General features: G+C 41.6%; 1 protein-coding gene across 4 annotated transcripts in view; it reads left to right on the forward strand.

The window, feature by feature from the left end:
- The window catches only part of AUTS2 (activator of transcription and developmental regulator AUTS2), a 1,158,197-nt gene that overhangs the window by 55,913 nt on the left and 1,096,253 nt on the right, over positions 1 to 6,031 (forward strand). The window lies entirely within an intron of this gene.

The raw sequence follows: 6,031 nt of genomic DNA on the forward strand, positions 1-6,031 counted from the left end.
GGGTCCTCCAGGACTGTGTGTCCAGGTGCATAGAGTCCAGTACTTTTGTGTACCTGCCCACAGGGACTTATTTTTGGAATAAGGGCAGGGACTTTCTGAGAGTCTACGGAAGTGAAGATTGTACCAGAACTCTTCAAGAGCTCTAAGATCTTTTTGTGTCTCCTTTGATTAGGAAGGCTATGAAAGTACACGTCAACTTTATCTCCAACATCAACTCAGTATTGGTATATTCGATAATAATAATAATGAGAACTAGTATTTGTTGAGTACCTGCTATGTGCCCAGGTTTTGTTCCAGTTGCTGAAACCGCTTTGTGTCATCCTCACACAAGGGTTCTGTGTGGTAGGTATGAACCCTGTTTTGTAGGCGACGAAACAGCTGCAGAGTTTACACCCAAGGTCACACTGTGTGTGAGTGGTGGACCCCATGCATTGTGGCTTTAGAGCCTGACTTGAACCACTGCACCACAGGACTAAATAAATCCTTCAGTAGTGTTTTATTCAGATGCTGGTTTTTTTTTTTTAATGGGGCTTTTGACCCTTTCTTAATCCCTCCCCCTCTTATGCATGATTTCAGAGGTGTTAGTACTCCCCCTTAGGCTGTCACCTTATTACAGATGAGAAAATGGAGATCTAGAAAATTACGTAACTGCTCTGTGTGACCTAGTGAGTGAGTGGTAGGACTGGGTGTGCAACCCAAGTTGTCTAATATATAGGTCATTGGTTTTGCCACTGTGCTATATTGCTTCCATTAAAAAAATTTTTGAACTGAACTAAAAATTTACAGATTTAATTTGTGTCACTCCTGTGGATGAACTAAATTAAAATAGCTAGGTACTGTGTGATTCTGCCCTAGGGAGGGAGGTGGTAGGCATTTTAGAGAAACTAACATTTGCCTGTGGGGTTATCTGACCTACTCCTGAGGACGTGTCTCTCTAGCCTTTGGTAGGCTTACTTAAAAAAGTGGAGCGAAGAGCTGTCCTCAGACTTGAGTTTTCTATGATCTGAGGATTCGTGGAAGGGCAAGTGTTTGTTTTTTCTTTTTTTTAGATTTAAATTAGTTGTATCCCACAGGAGGGTAAAGTTAAAAAAAGACCTAAAGAAAAAAAGAAAAAGACCTAAATGCAAGCCTTCTTTAGTTACTTTTCCTTGTCTGGCAAATAAGATTTTAAAAGGAGGGTGGATAGACCCACCTTGATTGTTGGTGTTTGGCTTTTTGTTTTTGTTTGTTTTTTTCTTTGGGTCCTGTGATTCCTTTTGTTGTAACCTCTTTCCTTGGCTAATGCTTTGTTTAAAAACAAGTGCTCTGGTATTCTAAAACAAATTATCCAGCAGGCTCCCCGATTGTGCTCTCAGATAAAAGACCCCAGGGTAATGTCTATCTTTGAATTGCTGTTGTCTGTGCATGCCCAAAAGCAAAATTCAGTTTACTGCAGTGCTTCCCACCCAGATTAATGTGGTTATCTAAAACTAGAGAATATGAATTTGAAAGCAGAAATGTGCATTGTGTTTAACCCTTCAGGGGCGCCTGATGGGAATCTGGTCTATAGTGAGTAGCAGTTTTGTCTGGGGTTAGAAACTTTGAGCTCCAGTTGTCTTTGAGTTTTTAGCTAAATGACTTTTAGCTAAAGGACTTTAGTGTCCTAAACTTCTGGGAATCTAAACTTTCAGTGCCACAACGATGATAATGAGAGTAGGGGCAGGCTCCCAGAGGTGCTGTGCAAAAGCACAGGTTCAGATTTTGTCAATGACCCTAGATCCCAAGTGGCCACAGACGAGTAATTTGATTTCACAGGTTCTGTTCCAAATTTTCAGGATGAGGTTCCCAGTACGAGTAACTTAGTGATTATAACTTAGTATCAGTCTCTTTTTAGGGGAGATGTTTTAATTGTGGGGAGAATATTCATGAAAACCTTAGCCAAGTGTTTTTTGTATTTGATGAGAGCACCGTTTGTTACTTAAAGCTTCTATAAAACTTTCCTAATAATTACACTTTGTCACCCATCTTGGGTATAGAGAATCGGGATGGGGTGGTTTCAGATTGTTGGGAAACACAAGTTCTTCCTGCCTTGTGCAGTGGTTTCGAAACCCCGCGTTGCACATGTTCACCCCCAGGGTAGCTTGTTAAACGTACAGATTCCTGGGCGCTCTTCCTGATCTACTGAAAGTTAATCCCTGCTGTGTGGCCCTGGCACATGGTTTTAACACAACCCTTCCCCCCCCCGCCCCCCGCCCCTGGAGTTCTTTTACAGCAAGCCCCCTGCACAGAAGTTTTGGAATCGCTATTTTAGAACATATTTTTGAGTGTTTTCTTGGGGCATCAGTAATGGTAGTGGTTTAAGATAATTTCTGTGCTACCAAACCTCTTCTGAAAATAAAACACTCATGCCTATTAGGTTTTAAGACCTTATATATTGTGAAGTAGAACACATCCTGAAATAAGTTATAGTGTACAGCTCAATGAAATATCATGAACACCCAAGTAACCAGGACCCAGGTAAGGAAATAGAACATTGCCAAAAATATTTGATTTTTATTACGTTCTTCAAATTTACGCTTCCATCACTTCTCTTCAAATCCCCCATATTAGGCATATAAGTAAAAGTTGATAGAACACTGTAATAAGGTACAAATGAAAAAAACATTCTTTCTGTACTAGTTCTTAATCATTCTCATTTCTGTAAGTTTTGGTAATGTTAAGTTTGTGTTGCTTATCTTTGTTTTGTTTCAGTCTTTAAATCAGTTCCTGACAGTGACTATTAACGCTTTCAGTGTATATCAAGATTAAGCTCTAAGGTTCTATCTTTTCTGAAATCTAATTCACTGAAAATATTCTCATGATAGTTTTGAAAAATGTCTAAAGACAGATTTCCAGCCCTGGCAGTTAGGACTCTAGTAAACAAATGAGTCTTGTCATTACTGCCCTGGTAGGCCTGGTACACCTGTCTCAGTAGCCAAATGTCTTCATCTTGGTACAGGAGGAAAGGTGGCTTCTTAGTTAACCAAAAATAAAAGAAGTCCCACCTTCCTCTTTCCACCCTAGAATAATCTCTCCTCCAGATCCTTTCCATTCAGAGCATTTAAAAACCAAAGGTAATGAAGTTAGCCGAGGGCTTTTTCTGTTTCCTTTTCCTTTTTTTTTTTTTTTAAAGATTTTGTTACTTATTTATTTGCCAGAGAGAGAGAAAGAGAGAAAGAGCACACAAATAGGGGGAGCGGCAGGCAGAGGGGGAAGCAGGCTCCCCACAGAGCAGGGAGCCTGAGAACGCGCAAGACGCGGGGCTTGATCCCAGGACCCTGAGATCATGACCTGAGCCGAAGGCAGACACTTAACGACTGAGCCACCCAGTCGTCCTTCCTGTCTCCTTTTTCTTTTGACACTTAAGAATCATTAGATTCTTAGTGGGACAAGTTCTGGCTGTATTAATAAACAGCAAGGTTGCTTGTTTTCTTTGGAAGGGGATGCTTATGGTAAAGGGACCTGGAGCAAGCCCCGTCCATGTGCTGTGTTCGCATGAAGGGAGAGAGCTGTCCTCTGCTGCAGGCCGTGGTGGTTAATAATTATGAGCCAGTGGCTGCACATCTGTACTTCCCTGGCAGGCACGTGGGTTCTGTGGCTGTGAGAGCTGCCCCCTCCCCCCTACCTCACACTCCTCCATTCTGGTTATCTCCAGTATCAACTGAACAGGTGACAAGACTCCAATCACCCTGCCTGAATGGCTTTCCATCTTTCCAAAAGTACACCAGAGGCTTGTTTTGTTACAGTACATTGATTAAATAAATATTCCTGTGTTCACAAAGGAACTGAAATCTGTTATGGCACTCTGCAGTTATCTGTCCATTAGTAGCAAAGAAACTGCTGCCCGTTTTCTCCCCTCCCCCCTCCTTTTTATCCTCTTCACCAGGCAGATTCTCAGAGGTGCAAGTAACATAAATTATCTGACCTCTGCTTTCAGGCGTGTGTGAAGCAGGAGGGGTGGTGTCATGCACTTTGGTGCCACATGCCATTGGGGCAGTGCCCAAGGTGTGTGGATAATAGGAGAGCTTGAGTGATTTAGATTAGAAGATTCTTGCTTTGGGGTTGTGGGACCTTCCTGTCTCTCCCCTTCAACTCTTAGCAGAAGTAGATTCAGGAAGGGCTTTCAAATTAGCTTGACTTCTTTTTACAGGAAAGGGTGCTTCTGGTGTTGAAGTAGTTCTGTGTGCGTGGTGTCAAATGTGGAAGCCACAGAGCCTCTATGAGACTGGGTCCCATTGTGCTTATTTATGTACAAGTACCCTTCACAGGGCAGACCTGGAGAGACCCTCGCCATTTGGGCAGATGGCCGTAGTGAACAGTGGAATGACAGGAATTGTAGTCATGGTGGTGCTGGTGGGTTCCCTTTCATTTTTTGGATTGGGGTGGACTCATTAAGATAACACATGGAGGTAAAAAACACAACTGAGTTATGTTACTAAGGTGTCAAGCACCTCAGTAATAAGGAATGATTAGTACACCAAGTGTGAAGTGACCAGTATTTTTCCTTTTCACACAAGGCATTATAAAAAGGGTCTGGACAGGGAAAAGAGAGGGTAGGAGGAGAAAGCATGAGACTGGAACATAGGAAATTAGGCTTGTGCAGAAGACACTATGAACGATTTTGGTGTGAAGGAAGTGTCATGTGGAGAGAAGTGTGACCACAGGGAGGTGTTGAAATGTTAGCAACTCCTAACGTCTACTGCTAAGAGGTGACCGTTTTGACCGAAGTGAAATGGGTACCCCTTGTGTAGCTGTGACGTTAAAAAAATGGCAAGGAACCTTGTCGCTGTGTGGCTGGCAGACACACATAAATAGGGAGAACTGATTCGAGTAGGTAGTGAAATCTCCTAGTGTGTCTCTTCCAACTGACTGTGGGTAATTAGTTGGAAATGACATTAACCTGAGCTTAATTGTAATTTTGCATAGTAACAACATACCAGCTGTTCACTGTATTCTTTCCTGGTGGTGTGATTTAATTATTTTTTGCTATCTTTTAAGCTCCAATTTTATGTTGTGTTTTCCTTTAACCCCTCCTTGCTGCCATGTCCACAGCCCCCACAGTTTAGCGGTAGTGTCATTTCGGCTGCTTCCGTGCCCACTCCGTACTGAAGGCTTGGATTGCTCTTGGTTTTGCAAATCAGTTGGCTTCTTAAAAGGCCACATTGGAAGGTTCCCAAGATGAAGGTGGGTGATTGGAAACCTTGTTGTGTTTTTGGGATCCTCCAAAAGGTTTTAGCTTATGAAATAAATAATATGGATAATTCCAGCCCTATCAAAGGTGCTGAAAATAATCAAGTGAACAAACCGAAAGAGAAGTTAATTACTGAACAGTGATTGCTCTGATATAACCAATTACTGGATCATTAAATGTTTATTACCTTTTATATGCTCCTTTACCCCATAAGGGCAGTTTCTTTTTTAAGTCATTAAAACAGAAATGGGATTGAAAAAAAAAATTCTGCTTAAAAAATTTCCACGAGACTGAAGTATTAAAAAGGTCTTGTGTGATCTGACAGCTGAATAGCCTGTTTTTCTTTGGTCTGTTGAATTAGTAATTAATGAAATGTATTGCCTGAGCAGAGAAAATAAGATTAGTTTTGCTTAGAAAGAAAACAAAAGCAAAACATTAACCCCTAAACGCAGGTTAATATTAAAGTGTAATATAAAAAAGTGTAAAAAGAGTCTGGTTTCTTTGAATGATAAGATGCTCTTTGGTAACACTCATTTAATTAATTCATTCATCACTTTCTTGAGCACCAACATTATGTTTACAAGGAATGGGGTTATGTAAATACAGGGGAGGCAAGGGGCCCTGTCCTCCTGGAGACTCATGGTTCCCAGAGCGGTTAACCACAAGCTTTATCATTACTGAAGTGTCCAAGCAGTTGTGTTAATAGGCACAGGTACATTCTGTGGGGCCAGGGTGGTGGTTATGAAGAGAGACTTTACTTTTGGAGAACACGGTATCTTGTGGATTAAGAGCAGGGGGAAGTGGTTACCAAGAGCGATCTTG

This window comes from Callorhinus ursinus, unplaced genomic scaffold (genome assembly GCF_003265705.2).
Source record: "Callorhinus ursinus isolate GAN/ISIS: 27379988/994484 unplaced genomic scaffold, GSC_fseal_2.0 scaffold55, whole genome shotgun sequence".
NCBI lineage: Eukaryota > Metazoa > Chordata > Mammalia > Carnivora > Otariidae > Callorhinus > Callorhinus ursinus.